The sequence below is a fragment of the Nelumbo nucifera genome, chromosome 8 (assembly GCF_055504915.1).
Source record: "Nelumbo nucifera cultivar China Antique chromosome 8, China Antique-T2T, whole genome shotgun sequence".
Lineage (NCBI taxonomy): Eukaryota > Viridiplantae > Streptophyta > Magnoliopsida > Proteales > Nelumbonaceae > Nelumbo > Nelumbo nucifera.
The window spans coordinates 42,303,380-42,323,358 of record NC_142656.1 but is presented as its reverse complement, the minus strand read 5'-3'; positions in this window follow the sequence as shown (position 1 = coordinate 42,323,358).

The window sequence follows — 19,979 nt, the reverse complement described above, 5'->3', positions numbered from 1 at the left end:
AGTGTTGCACTCTCCACTTATATGGATCCCGGGAATTAAAACCTTTTGCAGACATTTTAGAAACCATAATATATATACTTTTATATCTCATATAAAATATACCTTGCAAAACAAATCTCAACGGTTGAAATCGGCTGCCGGCAGTCTTGGTTTCCATCAGTGAGAGTGCATCCCCAATCATTACCTTTGTCCGACAAAGGGGCTGATCCTTTCACTATGATCACCCACTCAGATGAATTTTTGGATTGTCCCAACATACCCAGGTTTTGACCCTTGCTAAGGATCTCATTGATTGGTATATCAAAGACAGCCCAATCCGACACCTAGTGCAGTATCATAATCGAGTCTTGGGGTCGGGTGTAACTTTCCAGTTTTGCCCATCAATCTCCAAGGTCCAGGGCAATACTGAAAATCTGGTCCAGTTCATAGATTCAATTAATCCTACACAGTATGTGCCTAGGGTCTCACCCTGGCAGCTGAGACAGGCCACCCCAACCGACTTGGTGGCACCACAATGCCAGCCTTGTCAGGATAGGTCTCCCCAGACCGACCCACTGGCTGTGAACATTCTAAACTAACACGAGTCTCATTAAGTGTCCAGTTTAAGGGTATTACACAGAAACATACCAAGGGAACATGAATCAAATATGCACCTTTGTTCATTTACAATAAACTCATAAAGTACATCATTCTGATTGAAGCTAAGGGCATACAAAACTGTCTAACACATAGATTGATAAAAGACATAGAGCAAGATTTCATTAAGTAAAAAAAATGAGTACATTGTGCTTTAAGGCATAAAGAAAAACAACGTTTAATGCAAATGTGCTTTAGGTGGCAGCATGTCCATAAGCTTGAGCTCAGGGTTGTATTGGCCATCATCAATGAGGCGTTGGATAGCATACTTCAATTGCCAGCATTCATTGGTCCCATGTCCTGGTCCTTGATGGTAGGCATAGTAAGCCTTTTGGTTAAAATTCTTTGGATTTGTAGGAGGCTTCTAAGGCAATAAATGATGATATCCTTTCTTGACCAAGATGGGCAAAAGTTGGGAAGGTTGGAAAGGTAAGACTGAACTGCTTCACTTCTTTTTTGGATGGTTGAGGCAGTGGTATAGGATTTGAAACAAAAACTAGTGGTGTTGCCCCTGTGCGGAAGATTAGCCGATCAACTTTCAAAATTAACAGGTTCACTACTTTTCGAAGTTCTTTGATCTCTTGTTGGATATTAACTTGATCTCCTGTGGTGTGGTCATCTTTCCCATTGGAAGCATTAGACTTTAGATGAAATGCACCATGCATGGAATGAATGCAAAATATGTGTGCATGTGATACAGAGATGATGCAAGCAATGCCTAGACTATAAGGGTTAGTACCTAGAGGGTGTCTGTGTAGAAATCCTAGGGTTTTATGAGAAAAAGTTGTTTATTAGAGAATCATAAGGTTTTATTTTTATTTGATTATCCGAGTCGCACCCAAGCGCCACTACCCAGGTTGCCTATGTACTCCTTGTGAGAGATCAAACTAGTCATAGTTTTTGAAAATGTTACAAATTTGATTACACGTTTTAGTTAGGTTTTAAGGGATATTGTTTGGCACTGATTAGATCTTGGATGTTGACTTTGAGAACTATGTGATTATTTGTGGATTACCTTGGTCCTAGGTGATAAGCACAATACTTGGCCAACTTGAAGCTCTTAGGTAGGGGATTTGGGAATTGGTTTAGGTGACAAAGGTGTTAGATATCTGCTCTCGATCAGGTAAGGAAGCAGTTGAGACTATGGAGGGAGGGAAGTGAAGCATCTCTTGACTCTTCTTTTAAAATGATTAGTCAAAGTTTGATGTTTCTGTGTTGAAGAGGAGGGTTGATGTGTGGTGGCAACTACAGTAGGTTCTTTGATCTCAACTAGTGGATTTGTGGATGTAGGTGGATTTTCTTGTCCATGACTCCCCATTCGATGTGTGCATCAGCCTTGATAAAAATCTTGGAATACTTGTCCTATGTCTTCCTAAGGTGTTCTAGATCATCAAAACTCTTGATAAAATGTTCACCAATTTGCTCCATGTCCTCCAAGTGTCTAGGTTGTGCTGGGTATACCAATCCAAAGTCACTCCCTTTAGGCTCTTAGCAAATAGCTGGGCTAACAATCATTCATTAGACCCAAGCTGAAACATGTTCATACAATAAAGAGGGATGTGAACTCCGGGACAACTAGATCCATCGTACTTGTGGAATTTTGGGATTTTAACCTAGGAAGGTTTAGGTTAGGATGAGGGCACTTGATTATTTTTTTAGGCTTGGATGCTCATATGTCCTTCATGCCCTCCTTCATCTTGGCTAATTAACGAATCTTGCTCAGTGGAAGATCAATGATGATCCTAAAAGGGTTTGTTTTAGTTTAAGAGGGATTTGAACTTTTGTTTGATTTGTGTTGTGTCCTTTTGTTTTATTCTATTGGTGCTAAGCTAGGTAGATGTTTCAAAGTTGGTTGTCTAAAGGGCCTATGTTGTTGGTTTTATAAAGGTATCAATCTAGATTGTAAGCTTCCAACAAGTGGGAACAGACTAGTGTAAACTAAGGACTAGTTCTAGTGATAAGACATGATGACATGCGATATGCTCATGCAAATGATGTAGTGAGGAAAAAAACTATGGAAAACCATGACAAAGCCAACCTACCCCTAGTATGCAGCTAGAGCTACTGAGGTTTCTATGACTTGGCTAACTAGATCTGGGATCCTAAGCAAGAATGGGTCAAGGTTAAATCTGAATTACGAGGGTGTATAATGCTTTGGGTGAGGTTGAGGTAATAAACTTGGTGTGAAGTGCTAGAATTGATGTGATTCTAGGGGTGTCGATTCTACGGTGGGTGCGGCTACTAATTGGAAGAGTCCTAAGAAGGCTAGATGTGTATGTGATTAGGTAGGATAGCCTCTTTGGAGTGGGTCAAGGAAACTAGCAAAGATGACCAGGAATCTATGGTCAACTAGACTAGGTCATGCAAGGGGAATGTCTTAAATTAGTGGACCTTTGTCGAAAATTAGGCAAAACATTTAGAAGGTGAAAACCAAGGTCGAACTTGAAATTGGAAAACAAATTCAATGTTTAAAGAGGAATTTGATTAACTTTGTTGGTTTTGATAAGATTAAACGAGCAATCATGGACTTTGGCATTTTATGGAATGTTGATTTTTTTCAATTGCCAATTATGTGAGTTAGGATTTGATAAAGAGACTTTATTTGATAGAACCTGATGGTTTGGCAATTTTATTTCACCTCATTTCATGAGCCTTTCCTTTATCATGTTTTTATATATTGGATGATTTTGGAAATAGAATTTATTATGAGTTAGATATTGGGATTTGATACTATTTGGTACATTTGTTCTTTTCTCTAATTTTATTATTAATTTTGGAACTTGGGCAACTAGTGTTGTAATTAGGATCAAGTTCTAATTTAGAAAATACTCTTGAGTTTTGGAAAATGTTAAGATTTGAAGGAAATGCCGAGAGCAATTAGTCCTTGTGCCATGTTTATGAAACAACCTTCTTGATGTTGCTCCAAAAGAGCAAACTCATTAGGTTAGACATCTACTTACTTTGGAGAAAATCAAGAAAGATATTTGAGCTTGAAAGTTTATGAAGGATTGTGAGAATGTCTTTTCGATACTGGCTAAGGGAATGCCAATCGCTACACCATATGTATACCTACTTGACATTCCAAAGTTTTGAAGGTATAAAAGTCCAAACGGCCTTTTGATGTTATTTCTCAAGAGTAACTCATAGAGTCAAACATCTACTTGGCCTTAGTTCAGTTGAGGGAATGAAGCATCCTTTGGTACTGGTAAAGGGGGGGTTAGACCCTTCACCATATATATCTACTAGATCATCCTGGAGTTTGAATACTTAGATTGGGTCAAGGTGGAGTTTTGATGCTACTTCTCAAGAGTTGAATTCATAGAGTCATGCATCTACTTAGCCAAGAGATGGACACAAGACAAGGAAGAAAAGGGGTCAAAATGGCCTTTTGATTCTACTTCTCAAGAGTTGAGTTCATAGAGTCATGCATATACTTAGCCAGGATAGGGAACCAAAACCTGGAGTCGGCAAATGGTCACCCTAGATGAGAGTTTCATATTATGATAATTATAGTTTTGATTTTGATCTTAATTCCTAGATTTCTTATCCTTCATTTTTTTATTATTGAATCTTTCATGAAACTTGTAGATTTTATTTTCGTTTTGATTTTTTATTATCTTACATTATTGTTATTTGGCTTTTGATTTTAGATTTTGATGTGTTGAAGCTTACTTGGGATTTAGCTTAGACTTGGATAACATTTGGAAATTTGGTTCTAGGTGTTGCCTTTGGTGACTTTTATGGTGTTTTAGTGTCTTTTAATGAAAGATCAAATTTTATTTGTTTGCTTTTGTTGTTTGTTTGTTTGTTTGTTTTTTCTGTTTTAGTTTGAATCTTAAATGAAATTTGTAGATTTGATTTTGATTTGTTTAACTGGTTTGGATTTTTTATCTTACATTATTATTTTATTATTATTATTATTATTATTATTATTATTATTATTATTATTATTATTATTTTGTTTTTTAATGGGTTGAAAGAGTTCAAGCTTCATTTTTTTTCTACTTCTAGAGATGGCAACCACATAGTGCAACACTCATAGTGTCCTAGTCCTAATTACACTATAGTTCCTTTATCCTACTTTCATCTAAAGCTTCTATGTATGGGTATTCTAGCTGTGATGCATGGGGTTGTTAGGTGGGTTCTAGACTCCGAGATTCCAACAAGGTTACTAGCTTTCAAACCTCCACCCATGGACAAATGGGCTTCTTTGGTTGGTGGATAGTTTGAAGGTTTTGGTGGAACATTTAAGGACCAAAGTCCAGAGGCAAGCACCTACTATCCTTCCCTTAATATGTAAAATGGGATTCTAATTCTATTTTCATGAGAGTGTGTGAATTGTGAGTGTTCAAAAATGCAAGAAAAATGAATAGGAAATCAACAAAGAACAAAGGGAGAATGCAACCACATGTTCAAGTTTACAATCAATCCAACAAGTCTCTAGGTGGCCACATTTGGGGATCTAATAGAAGCTAAGTTCTCTTAATGCATTTTTAACTAAACAAAGCTAAGGAAAGAGCAGAACAAGAAGCAAATGAAGGGATGGGAGATCCATCATATGCATGGCCGAACCCTACAGGAAGGTCGGGCAAAATTTCAAAAATTTCTGCAGGTTGCTGAGTGTGTATAGATTGAGGAATTCGCCCCCTATTTATAGCCTTCTTTAGATCAGCCTCCTAATCCAATTAGGAGAGAGTTTCTTAATCCAAATCTGATATTTGGATCTAGACTCTTAAATGGATAATACTTATCTTATCCTTCAGCTAATCCTGATCAGGTTATAAATCAGATTTTGCCCCCTTTTAATTAACTGACTTAAGTCCAGTTCGAAATGGGATTTAGGCCCATTAAGTCACATAGCTCACTTACCATTTAATATGCTTGCTAACTTGGCTCTCTTTGTATGGCGTGGGACCCTATCATTGATCTACACATCAGCCACACGGGTTCAGCCCAGCCTCTGTTACAAGGCCTGGCCGAATTCACTATAGGACACAGTGAACCCCTGAGTCCATCACCATGGGCTCTTAATGGACCCAACATTTATACTAAATGGTCCTTAGATCCAGCCACCTTATGAAGGCCCAAGGACTATGGACAAATGTAAGATTAGCCTATCATGTATTACCCTCAATGGTCTTACACTTAACATCTCAGCCCTTAACGATCATACACTGCCCGACAAGAGAGGACCTCTCCTTCAGCTACAAGGTATAGTGATGCACTCTCTACTTACATGGATTCTGGGAATTAAAACCTTTTGCAAACAATTTGTAACCATAACATCTAAGTATATCTCTATATAAATATTTTTTTCAAAACAAATTTCAAATACATATAAAATCAACTACCGGCAGTTTAGGTTTCCATCAGAGAGAGTGCATTCCCTGATCATTCACTTTGTCCAACAAAGGGGCTGATCCTGTCACTATGATCACCCACTCAGGTGAATTCTCGGACTGTCCCAACATACCCAGGTTTTGACCCCCTCTAAGAATCTCACTAATTGGCATATCGAAAATAACCCAATCCGACACCTAGTGCAATACCATAATCAAGTCTAGGGGTCTGGTGTAACATTCTAGTTTTGCCCATCTATCTCCAAGGTCCAGGGAAATACTGGAATTTGGTCCGGTTCAAGGTTTGAAGAAAACCTACACTGCATGTACCTCAGGTCTCACTTTGGCAGCTGAAACAAGCCACCCCAACTAACTTGGCAGCACATCAATGTCAGCCTTGGCAGGATAAATCTCCCTAGATCTATTCAACGGTTGTGAAGATTCTAAATTAACACGAGTCTCATAAGTGTCTAGCTTAAGGGTATTATATAGAAATACACCATAATAACATGAATCAATTATGCACTTTATTCATTTACAAAAATGACAATAAGTACATCAATCTGATTGGAGCTAAGGGCATACACTGTCTAACAACAAATACAATTTATTCCTACCCAAAAATAAGGCTAATCATATTCAGTTATAGAGAAAGAGAAAACCATAAATTTTGAGAGATTCTGAAAAGAAAATAAAGGGAGGGGAAGAAAAAAACAAAAAAAGGAAAAAAACAAGGTAGGGCTTGCCATGCGAAAACTATAATTTTTTTCTACTATATTGAAGACTAGTCGCGGTAGACGTTTAGTGCAGTACAACAAAGGGTGCGATGTGATGACAGGGCATAGGAAGGATAGATGGGTGCGATTTAGGTGTGATAAGACTGAAATACGATGCAATAGGTGGGTTCCAAGGTGCGATGAGAAAGTTCTAAGGTGCGATGAGCAGGTTCTAATTTGCAATGAGATTGAACTGATTTGCAATTTTAGGCTCCTGGGTTGCGATAAGATTGGGTTGAGTTGCGATGAAATTCTAGGTTGTGATGCGATTGGGTTTTGTGATGAGCTTCTGGGATGCGATAAACTTCTATGTTGTGATGAGCTTCTAGATTGCGATGAACTTCAATGTTGCGATGGGCTTCTGGGGTTGCGATGAACTTCTAGGTTGTGATGAGCTTCTAGGTTGCAATGATCTTTTGGATTGTAATGAACTTCTAGGTTGCGATAAGCTTCTGGGTTGCGATGAACTTCTGGGTTGTGATGAGCTTCTGGGTTGTGATGAACTTTTGGGTTGCAAAAAGCTTCTGGGTTGCGATGAGCTTATGGGTTGCGATGAGCTTCTGGGTTGCGATGAACTTTTGGGTTGCGATGAGCTTCTGGGTTGCGATGAACTTCTAGGTTGCGATGAACTTCAAGGTTGCAATGAACTTTTGAGAAGATGCTTTTTGGATTTCTGAACTACAATGAAACTAAGGAAAGGTGTGGTTTTGGACATTTAGGCTACAACAGAGATGAAATGAGGCATGAATTTGAAGAAGTGTTTTGGGTGGTGTAGAGAACTGGGCCGAATGGGCCTAGCCCATTAGTGTTTTCTTATTAGTTCTTTCATGTTATGTTTTCTTATTAGGCCTTTTCTTTATAGGCTTTTAGCTCTTATAAGTTTAGTGCTGATGTGGATGCCTACTTAAGGGCCTCCATGTAATTTATGTAACTTAAGTAAGTTTAATAAAAGATTAGTGTAGGGGAAAGAGGAGATATTCGAACTCCTCCTTTCTTTCTCCTTTCTTCTCCAATCTTCCTCCTCCTTTTTGATGTCTCCTTCTTCTTCTCTGATTTCTTTTGCTTTATTATGAAATATTCTACTGATTTTATTGCTTTGAATCACATCTTGGTATTAGAGTAGGTCTCTCTTCCGTTTTTCCTTTTTTTCCTTTTTTCTTTCCATACACCTTTTTTCTTATTGAAAGGTGTATGGAGAGATAAATTGCTGATTATTCAGAGATCTTGTTTGCCTAGTTGGTAAAAGGGTTTGGAGAGTTAGAAGCTAGTCGAAGATTGCCAAGAAAGTGGGACTGCAATTTTTTTCCCAAAACCCTAGCCGACTAGAGAATTTCCAGTCATGGGTGGAAGAGACTGTTTGGGTGTGGTGCTTAAGGCTATTTGGGTGTAACGCTGCAATTGGAAGTGGTTTGGATAGCTTTGGTTTGAACAGCTACCTCTTCTCTCTTTCTCCCCAGAGGTCAGGTACGGTGAAACCCTAGTTTTGGGGCTTTTGAGTGCTTGCTCAAGAGGACTGCTCAAGAGGACACCTACTGGTGTTGGTGTTGCTGTTGCTGTTGTTGTTGTGGTTGTTGCTGTCCTGCTACAGAGGTGAATTTGTTTTCCCAAGATTTGAGTTGCTCACTCATTCCCTACACACATGCCAGATCATAGAACTGGTGCACGTCTACTGCTACAAGAGCCACTGTGGGCTCGACTGCAGGAGGAGGTGCATTAATATTCTTTGGTATGGTAACAGAGTGTAGAAGAACGTCAATCTGTCCAATAGTAACAGTGGGGATTCGGCCATTATAACTGTTGTTGTTGTTGCTGTTACTGGCAAGCTGGTTGCTTAAGGAGGCCATTTCTTAATTTTCAAAAAACAGTAATAGAGAACTTAACTTTTATAGTGTGATCCCACATACGGTGCCAATTGATGTCACGCAATATGGATGCTCCCTCATGTACTATGATGCGAATTCTGATTGGATGTCATCTTGGCTGGCCGAGCTAATGTTTGAGTGTCCGAGCTGATGTGAGCTGCAAGTAATGGAAGATGAGAGTGCCCGGGTGTATTTTACCCGGGAGGGCACTCCGATGCTTAAGTTAGTAGGTATTCAAGAAGATCACTGAAAGAGTGAGAGAGCTCTAGAAGTTTAGTGCGCGTACCTTTCTGGGTGAATCTGGGTGCCTTATATAGGTCCCTGAACTCAGGTGACCAGGGTAACGGTCTTGAGCTCTTTGGGGAGTCGTTTCCTTCTTTTTTGGCATGTTAATGTGTCAGTTGCGAGATCCTCGCAGGGGTTACGATCTGTCTAAGTAAAGTCGAGGCGCGCGACATGGTGAGCCGTTCTAACAGTCGCGCTATCGGTGCCTTTGGTAGTGAACTTCTTGGGACGGTTAGCAAGCTCTTCCTCACAGGTCACCTTAGGTCCTCTCAGCTCGGAAAACTCCTAGAACAGGTTGTTGTAATCTTATAGGTCTGCAAGCTTGGCCTTGCCGAGGTGGAACTGTAGGAGGTGGTTAGAGAGCTCTCCTTAGCAGGTCGCCTTAAGTCCTTATAGTTCGACCGACTCCTAGGACAACTCGCCGTAATCTTACGGGGTTAGCTAGTTCGGTCTCACCAAGGTAGAGGTTGGCCTAGGTGAGATGCTCCGAGCTAATTTTACTAAACTAGTTCACTGACTTGGTGCTAAGGTGTCATCCAGGAGCCATGTGTTATACGATTGGGAGGACCAAATTACCCCTTATCGGGTATTTATTTGCACTTTGGTGGAAGCGTGCCAGTGTTGTAGTTGTCTTGTAAATGTGATGCTTTGATTTGGGCATTACCTTTGAAAGTGAGGCCTTGATTTATTCACCCTTAATGGGGGCAATGTCGTAGTGGTCCTTGTCAATATGGATTAGTACTTCCAAGTCCTAAGTGTAGAAAGGACAAAGAAGAATCCCAAATCAAAAACCATTTTACAGAGAAGTTGATATGAGCCAAACTCAACCACAGAAAAGTAGAATGAAAACTTTTGGCCATTGGACATTGGCTGTGAAAGCATTGAGAAGTGAGAGTTGAGACCATCGACCGGTGATCGCCGTATGTATCTCCGTTAAAAATTGAGAGTAAGCACTCAAGGCTTGAAACTTTGAGAGTGAGAGGCTGAGGTTGGGAGCCTGAGACGGTGAGACAAAAACTCTTTAAGTGAAAGGATTGAGGTTTTAATCGAAGAGGTTCTTTTTTTCTTGATTTTCCCTCTCTAATCTATTTTGCAAAAGAACAAGTACAACTGTATCCCTACCAATAAAATTTTCTCAAAAGGTATAACACATGTATAAAATCATATACACATAACGATGAGGTGCATTTTGGTCACCCCACACAACTACCAACACATGGACGCTACTGGCATCACAGCGTCTAGCACAGCAAGATAGCTCGACAAACCAACACGTGGCAATCAACACTAGGTACGCTGCCGAGTTGGGGCAAGCTCGGCAGTCGACAACACTAGCTCGTTCAAAACCGCCCCACACGTCATGCCCGCACGAGCACTGTTACCGCAACTATGGGAACAACTTTCCGAACTGTAACCCATAAGACTCACGGGTGACCTATAACCATCGTGCGGATCTAGCAACTGACTGACCAGCATACCCCAATCTTCGGAAACAACTCCATAGAAGACTCAGAGATGTTGCCTGATGGAAACTAAACCTCAAATAGCTATAAAAGGACCCCAAGATCATTCTAAAAGGTATGCACACTAAAGCTCTTGAACTCACTAAAAGATTCTCGCTAAATCTCCTTACTAACTTAAGCATCAGAGTGTCTCCCTGGGTAAAACTTACCCAGGCACTCTAACTCTTCTCTCTTTATAGCCTTTCTTAGCTCGGACTTACAGTTTCTAGCTCAACAATACTGCTCGGCATTGCTAGATTAGAACTTGGTTTGGGCCCAGTTATTGACACAAGGGAGCGAGTAGATAGTGCATCATCAATTGGCACCATATATGGGAAACATAGCGAAAAGCTAGTGTTCCCTTCATTCATTTCTTTACTTCTCTTATTCTTCTCAAAGAATTCCTTCAATGGCATCTTCCGACAACCCTTCTGCCAACAATGTCAATGGCCAGGTTCCAACTGTTACGATTGGCCAAATAGATATCCCCATTACCACCAACAGAAGCACAAGGAAACATTAATGTGCCTCAGTTGACCCTACCGCACCTCCTGCAGTAGTCGATGTACAACAGTTCAATGATTTAGTGTAGTGTGCACACCATAATTGAGCAAATGCGATCATGGGAGAACAGGTTCATCTTCATTGTTGGGCATCAACAATAGCAATTCTATCCGCAGTAGCAACAACAATTTCAGCAACAGCAGCAGCAATTCCAACCCTAGCAGCAATAGTATCAACAACAACAACACCCTATAGCACCAGATCAGCCGATGTCATGCGATGGTCAGCAGATACCATGCAACAACTGACCTCACAACAGTCAACAGCCAACGAATTCCATTCAATGGTCAGTAGGTCCCAAACAATAACCAGGAGGTTCCGAGGAGCAGCCAGCAGCTCCCACCTTAGAACAATAATTTGAATCATGAAGACCCACCTCGCCTACGGGTGTGCAGTCAGATACAAGTCCCAGATAGAGCAGACATAGCAGCCCAGAATGAGCAGGCCCCCACAGAGAACTGAGTTGAGGCTTCTGCCAAGACCGACGTTGCCAACTCCACCGAATGCACCAGGAAGAAGAGCAAGAAGAGCACACACTATGTAGGAAGGAAAGTACAGCTCACCCGTGCGAGCAGCGAGGTCCAATAATGGAGAGAGCAGTGCAGCGACTAGCAAAATGGTCTCCCTCTTAGAACCACCTAGTTTGACACGGGAAACTCCGCTTGCACCAGAGATCCTTAAAGCGTCACGTCTGAAGAACTTCCGAGCCCCAACTTTGGAATACTACAAGGGAAAGACAAACTTGGTGGAGCATGTGAACAACTTTCAAGCCCTCATGCTCCTCCACGGAGCAAATGAAAATAGCATGTGCATAGCGTTTCCTACCACCCTGAAAGAAGAAGCCTGGCTTTAGTATTCCACGTTGATAGGGAAGTAGAGTGTGGTTGTCTATTATTCGATGTTGAAGTCACTATGGCAGGAGTTGGATGTTATGGAAGCATTTGTATGGGAAAGCACCAAAGATGCCAAAACTTTCAAGAAATTTGTGAAAAAGAAATAGGGTGTTTGAGTTCCTTATAGGACTCAATCTTAAATTTGATATTACAAAGCAGAATATCTTGGCCAAGGATGATGTGTCACTTGTATAGGCATACTCTATGGTGAGCAGTGAAGAAAGCAGGCGATAGGTACAACAAAATGAAGTCTCAAGATGAAGTACCAAATATTGTACAAAAGTTTCATGAACTTATACTTACCCAGTTTAACACTCGGATCAAAATATTCCGATCTGATAATGCAAAGGAATATTTTGAGAAGAGTCTCTCCTCCTACTTTGATACCTTTGGAGTTATTCATCAGAGTTCTTGTTCCTACACTCCTCAACAAAATGGAATAGCGGAAAGGAAAACAAACATGTGGTTGAGGTTGCGAGGAGCCTTCTTTTTTCTTCCCATGTTCCTTTTAAATTTTGGGGTGATGCTGTTCTTACAGCTATATACTTGATAAACTGATTGCTTTCTCGAGTTCTAGGGTTTAAAACTCCCTTTAGCTTGTTTTTTTTTTCAAATGAGGATCTGTTTTCTCTTCCTCTCAGGGTGCACTTGCTATGTCCATGTTCATAGTCATCAAAAACATAAGTTTGAGCCTAAAGCACACAAGTGTGTCTTTTTGGGATATGCCTCCACACAGAAGGGGTACTGCTGTTTTGACCTAGTTCGTGGGACTTGCTTTGTTTGTAGAGATATCACATTTGTAGAGTCAGTCCCTTTCTTTGGTACTTCTCTTGAGGGGGAGCATTCAGATGAATTGTTTGCATTTTCACCATCTGTTCCTCTTCCAATTCCCATTGAATCTTCTATAGAGTCTCCTCCAGTTGAGTCATCTATCCCTGCTCCTCCTCCTCCTCCTACTCATCCCCCTTCTTTTCTTTCCCATCCTATTACCTAGAGGTGGTACCAAAGACAAAGACTTAGAGACATGTAAGTTGTTTCCATGCCTTCAGATGTGCCTCTTGCTCCTCCCATCACTACTAAGATAACAGGTTAGCCCTCTTCTACCACTTCGAATACCTTCCCTGACCTTGATCTCCCTATTGCCCTTCACAAAGGCAAATGAAAATGCACAGCTCATTGTATTTCCAAACACCTGTCCTATAGCCTCCTTTTCCCTTCCTACTATTCCTTCCTTGCCTCTGTTTCCACACATGTAACTCCCTGGTCTGTCTCAGATGCCTTGTCTAAACCAGAATGGAGAGATGCTATGATGACTGAACTAGATGCTTTGCATAAGAACAATACTTGAGAAATTGTGGATTTGCCTGAGGGAAAGGAACTGGTTGGCTGTAAGTGGGTGTTCACTATTAAGTATCATTCTGATGGTACTGTTGAGAGATATAAGGCCCATTTGGTTGCTAAATGATATACTCGGATGTATGGTATTGACTACTTAGAAATTTTTGCCCCAGTAGCCAAGATCACTTTAGTTCGAATTTTTCTATCTTTAGCTACTGCTTTTGATTGGCCTCTTCATCAGTTTGATGTAAAGAATGCCTTTTTGAATGGGGACCTAAATGAAGAGGTCTATATGTCTTTACCTCCAAGGGTGTATGAGAAGGAAATGCAAGGAAATGTCTATAAATTGAAGAAGTCTCTTTATGGCCTTAAGAAGTCTCCTAGAGCCTGGTTTAACAGATTTTCAGGCTGCTCTTGTTGCTTTTGGGTACAAACAGACTCAGTCGGATCATACTTTGTTTGTCAAGAGGAGAGATTCCTTAGTGACCCTCCTGATTGTCTATGTTGATGATATTGTGGTTATAGGAAATGATACTCAGGAAGTTGTTCATCTCAATAGTTTTCTTAACACTGAGTTTGAAATTAAAGACTTAGGAGAACTCAAATATTTCTTGGGAATTGAAGTTGCTAGATCTAAGGATGGTATCTTCATTTCTCAATGGAAGTATGTTCTTGATCTCCTTGCAGAGATTGGGAAACTGGGGGCTCGACCTGCTTCTACTCCTATTAACCTAAATCATAAGTTGTCAACGACTGAAGGTCAACTGTTGCCTGATAAGGGGGTGTTCTAGAGACTGGTTGGAAAGTTACTTTACCTTTGCATGACTCAGCTAGATATTTCCTATATAATTAGTGTAATCAACTAGTTTATGCATTCTCCCAGAGATACACATTTAGCAGCTGCTAAGAGAGTTCTATGCTATCTAAAAGGGACTCTAGGAAACGGTATCTTGTTTACTAAGCATGGGCACATGAAGTTGGAAGCATACACTAATGTTGACTAGGCCAAATGTATTGATGATAGGAGGTGCCTTAGGAGAAGTCTATTTACCATTTGTTGTTTCTAAAGAATAGTTGGCTGATGTTTTGACAAAAGGTGTTCCTAAAGGAAAGTTAGTTCATTATATAAGCAAGCTGGGCATGATGGATATCTATGCTCAACTTGAGGGGGAGTGTAGAGAGATTGAGCCCAATGGGCCCTAGCCCATTAGTGTCTTTCTTATTAGTTCTTTAATGTTATGTTTTCTTATTGGGCCTTTTCTTTATGGGCTTTTAGCTCTTATTTATGTTTTATAAGTTTAGTGCTGATGTGGACGCCTACTTAAGGGCCTCCTTGTAATTTATATAACTTAAGCAAGTTTAATAAAAGATTAGAGTAGGGGAAAGAGGAGATATTTGAACTCCTCCTTTCTTTCTCCTTTCTTCTCCAATCTTCCTCCTCTTTCTTATTGTCTCCTTCTTATTCTCTGATTTCTTTTGCTTTATTCTGAAACATTCTACTGATTTTATTGGTTTGAATCACATCTGGTGGGACTCTAGTTGTGATTTCGACAAAGGTATAATTCTGGGTCAAGTTTTAGGCTTTGATCTTGGCATGGGAATGGCTTCGGGTGATTGTGCTAGAAAAGTTTATCGCGCCCAACCTTCTTGAAGTGCAATTTTCAATCGCCAACCAACAAATTTCAGTCTAGGCCTTACAACACACAACAACTGAATGTGAATTAAGCCAAAATGTCTCCCAAAAAAGGTCCTTAAAAAAGTTCCCAATGGAGTCACCAGCTGTGAGTTTCGGGAAGGTCATGTCTGGCTCAAAGAGATGGAGTCGCCATCCATTTTTTAGAGGAAATGGGCCCTCATTTTCAAATTAAAAACTCGATTTAAGTCTTTGATAATGACTCCGTACTCCATGGGAAAGGCACTGAACCGAGAGATTTTGGGTCCAAAAGATTGGGAGAGGAAAGGTGTTAGGCACCCCTCTCTCCAATCTGCTATAGCAGCCCAATACGGGAGTTGTTCAGGCTTAGTTTCTTTTAGAGAAAGACAAAAATGGTTGCAGGAATTTTTTAAATCTGGAAGAACATGCTTTCAACTTCTCCTAAGACCAATTTTGAGGTGATGTTATTGGGTCTTAGGTACTGTTTTCCCTAAGGCCTCCGCCTCTTTGCCTCTATTCTCAGTCAAGAAGAAATTGAAAACAATGGCTCTCCAACATTTCAAAACCTCAAGCGACCTAGAAAAACTAAAACTAAAATGACTCACCTTTTGTATGTACCTTGACGGGAGTTTTCCAACAGCTCAAAGGACTTCAAATGAAACTTGAGCAAGGCAGCTGGGCTGAGTGATTCTGTTGTTAAGTTAGAAAATAAGGGATGAGGCTTGAGCTTGTTTTTAGAGATTTCGGGATTTCATGCAAGATGGGTGTCTCACAGAAGTTGGGAAAGAATGCCTTCTCTCACTTTTTCTTTCTCTAGGGACCTCTCTTAGGTTTCCTCCCTTTAGTCCCCCCTTTTGAGTTCAAATTATGTTAGTATTTATAGAGAATGGGAGGGGGGTCAAGTCTAAAACTTGTCCATCTACATTGCCTGGGATTCAATAGAGGTTTTTCACAAAAATAGGTAAAGATTCTTCAAAGAAATAGGTGTCCACTCAAGCTTTCCTGTTTGGTGAAATATTTTCTCCACTTTGGGGGTGGTTTCTCATGGATTTCGTGCATCCAATGAAGGCTTGGGGCGTGCCAGACATTGCAGCCCCGTATTTGGGGCTGACAGTAGCAAAAAACATAAATTTGTGAACTTTAAAATGTTATTTTGTCTTTTCTTGGTTTCAATTAGGGGTTTGTTTGGTATTTTGAGATTTTTAAGCCTATTAGAATCAAGTCCACTGGTCCAAGTGTTCTAATGGGTCAAGAATGGGTTTGACATCAGCCATCACCCTTTTGAGGCTTCAGGTTGGGATAGATGATGTGGCAATTTAATCTAGTGCGTCGAAATAACATCTTTATAATTTAATGGTCAAATGGGTGAATTAGGATGTAAAATTTGACATGCTAGAGTTTTTTGGGTATCTAAACAAAGTGGTGATGTCTGATTGATCAAATAGGCTCGAGATGATTGAGATCTAAGGCTGACAAGTTCAGATCAATGAGATTTGTTGAAATAGAATCTTTATTTGATGAATGGTCAAACAGAAGAATTTTGGTATGAGATTTGGTGGGTTGGCACTTCTGGACGTCCTGAATCTAATGGAAACTATGGATCTTTGATTAGAAGTCTGGATTAATAGATTTAATTTAGATCATGGTCTTAGCTTATGGTTTTCCAATCAAGGAGAGGGCCTGAAATGGAATCTTACTTTTTTGATGATCAAATGTGGGTATTTGGTTATAAAATTTGACGATGTGGGTTTTTTGGGTCTTTGAATACTGTGGTAAGGTTTGATTGGTCAAATAAGGCTTGGATGAAGGAGATTTGTGACAGGTGAATTTTTTATCAATAAGATTCACCAATACAGAATCAAGGCTTGATTTTAGGTCAAACAAGTGAATTTTGAGCTACAATTTGGTAGGTAGTCATGGATTAGGGTGAGGAGTTAAGTGGATGGTTCCAATATGATAAAGATATGGTCAACCTTGGTAATCATTCAGGGCCATCAGAATGTGATCTTGATGTTTTTGTAGTTGGTTGTCATAAATTTGTGTTGGGATTCACTTAGTTGATTGTTTCATAAATTGAGGTGATGGATATGTTGGATTTGATTTTGAGGAGTTGGAGTTTGAATATCGCATAGATCGGGGCATGACGAACAGTGGATCTTTGGAGTTTAGTCATGAAAATTGATGTGTAACTTAGTTGTAGTTTTCCAAGTCTAGGGATGATGTCTGATCAAGGTTCTTGCTTGTCCTATGGGTTGTGTCAAAGGAGGGTATTTTCGGGTTTTGGAAAGTTTCAAATTGATCTGGTTGTGTTTCTAAGTTTTTGGTGTCTAAGAGGGGGGTACAAAGAGGTAGGGTGAAGGGACCGAGCAAAAATTGGGTGCTAACATTTGGACAAGTCATAAATCTAGAAAATATACAATAAAGGAGGGACACCAAAAGAAACAATTAACTCCCCTTCCAAATATTTTCTCTGATCTTATGTTTTGTTTATCTAAAATCTAGAAACTTACTATTCCCTTGCGTTATCAATTATTTTTTTGGAGAGTGATTAATGAGTTTATTCTAGTAAAGGATATACTCTATGGAAATTTCAGATAAGTTCTGTGTTCTTTGTAATGGGGAAGAGGAATCTCTAACTCATCTCTTTGTCCATTATTAATTTTCTTAGATGATTCTGCTTGGAAATCCTTGGAACTTACGTTTGCATAACATTTTTCAAGGATCCTGGATTTCATGAATAAACAATTTATATAATCAAATTTCTGATAATCAACTATTTATGAGAATCTTAGGGTGGATAGCTATTGCTTGTTATTATATATGGCATGCTCGAAATGAGAAATGCTTCAGAAATAGGTAACTTTTACCACAAAAAATTACTGTTATTATCAATCAAACGTTTCAACAATCTATGGATATATGGCATGGACCTACATCAGCTTGTTAGACAGTTTTGTATGCCCTTAGCTCCAATAAGTTTTGATGTACTTTTGACATTTAGTGTAAATAAATAAAGTACATGTTTGATTCATGTTGTGTGGTATACTTTTGTGTAAGACCCTTAAACTGGACACTTAATGAGACTCGTGTTAGTTTAGAACATTCACAGCCATTGGATAAGTCTGGGGAGATTTATCCTGCCAAGGCTAACACTGGTGTGCTGCCAAGTGTTGGGTGGCTTGTCTCAGTCGCCAGGGTGAGACCCAAGGCACATGTAGTGTAGGATTACTTGAATCCTTGAACCGGATCAAATTTCTAGTATTGCCCGGGACCTTGGAGATTGATGGGCAAAATTAGAAAATTACACCTGACCCCTAGACTCGATTATGATACTGCACTAGATGTCAGATTGGGCTATCTTTGATATGCCAATCAGTGAGATCCTTAGCGAGGGTCAAAACTTGGGTATATTGGGACAGCCTGAGAATTCATCTAAGTAGATGATCATAGTGACAGGATCAGCCCCTTTGTCGGACAAAGGTAATGATCGAGGATGCATCTCTCTGATGTAAACCAAACTGCCGGCAGTTGATTTCAATCGTTGGAATTTTGTTTTGCAAAATTTATATCTATGATATATAGATATGTATGGTTTCAAAGTGTTTGCAAATGGTTTTAAATCCTGGGATCCATGTGAGCAGAATGCAGCACTGTTCCTTCAGCCGAGGGAGAGGTCCTCTCTTGTCAGGCAGTGCTTGATCATTATGGGCTGAGAGGTTAAGTGTAAGGTCATTTAGGATAATACCTGATGGGCTAATCTTGCATCTGCCCACAGTCCTTGGGTTTTTATAAGATGGCTTGGCCCAGGGGTTCACTAGACTTTCTAGTGAATTCGATTAGGCCTTGTAACAAAGGCTGGGCCGAACCCATGTGGCTGATGTGGAGATCAATGCTTGGGTCCCACGCCATACAAAGAAGCCCAACTGGGCAGTAGTTTGGAAACTTATTGAGCACTAATTACTTATTGGGCCTAAAAGCTCATTTCGAACTGAGCTGATATGATCACCCACTTAAGGGGGCGAATCTGCAGATAGGATTAACCTCCTGATGAGATCAGGAATGGGCTGATCTAATCTGCAGATTGGATTAAGATTATCCCCTATCCAAATACAGATTTGGATTGGGATAACTCTTAATGGGATTAGGAGGTTTCTTAATCACTAAGAAAAGAGGAAACCCTAACAGAGAATTACAAGAATTCGACCTAGGGTTTTGCAGTTACACTCTCTGCAATCTGAGATAGGATCTCACCTCCCTAAGCTGAAAACTGCATTCACGCCTCTTTCAGCCTTAGGGATCTCCTCTAGCCACCGCCACCTTGATGCATAGTTCGAACTCCATTGAAGGGAAAATCAAGAAATCTGTTCTTGATATCAGTCTTTGTTGAAAGGCTGATTTGGTTTGGTGCTCTAAGCCTCCAACGAGTTCTTGGGAAGAGTTCGGTACGTGAGACGTACACTGTTGTTTCTGCCCCACCATCGTTGTGTCATCTTCAGCGGGAGCAGATCTTGGATCTTTCTTTGGGCGTGAATATCGACGTTGGGAGATTTTGATTCTCCATATCAGGTATAACCCTTCCCCTAATCTTTGGTTCAGATCTGGTCTGGTTTGGTTCGAGTAGATCCTTGAATATTTGATTCTAAAATAAGGGAATGCGATTCCCAGTTGGAAGAAAGGAAATTTTTTAAAATTCGCCCACCCATTCCGCAACCTTTTTGGCATCCATACAATGGATCCTACCATTCTTTCACAGCTAATATTTTCTTTGAGGGTCGTAGAATGCAACTATCCATGTCTAATGCTACTGAACTGATTATATTCACTGATGCAGGGAAAATTTCTGACTCCTTATTCAGTTTTGGTATTATTATGCTATCTAGAAATTTAACCTGCTTAAAGATTATTGGAGACCGAACTTCTCAACCCACCTTTATTGGCCAAGCTGAATTGTTTGTGATTATGCAGGCTATAATGGAGCTCCAAAATTGGAATTATGAAGAAATTTGCATATGTTCCGATGCTCAAAAAATAGTGCTAGCTTTAAAGAAGATTTGCTTTGAGATTGGGATCATTGCTCCCATCTCTACTGATTTACTAACAAAATATTTTGGGAAGTAGTTTTGGTTTTAC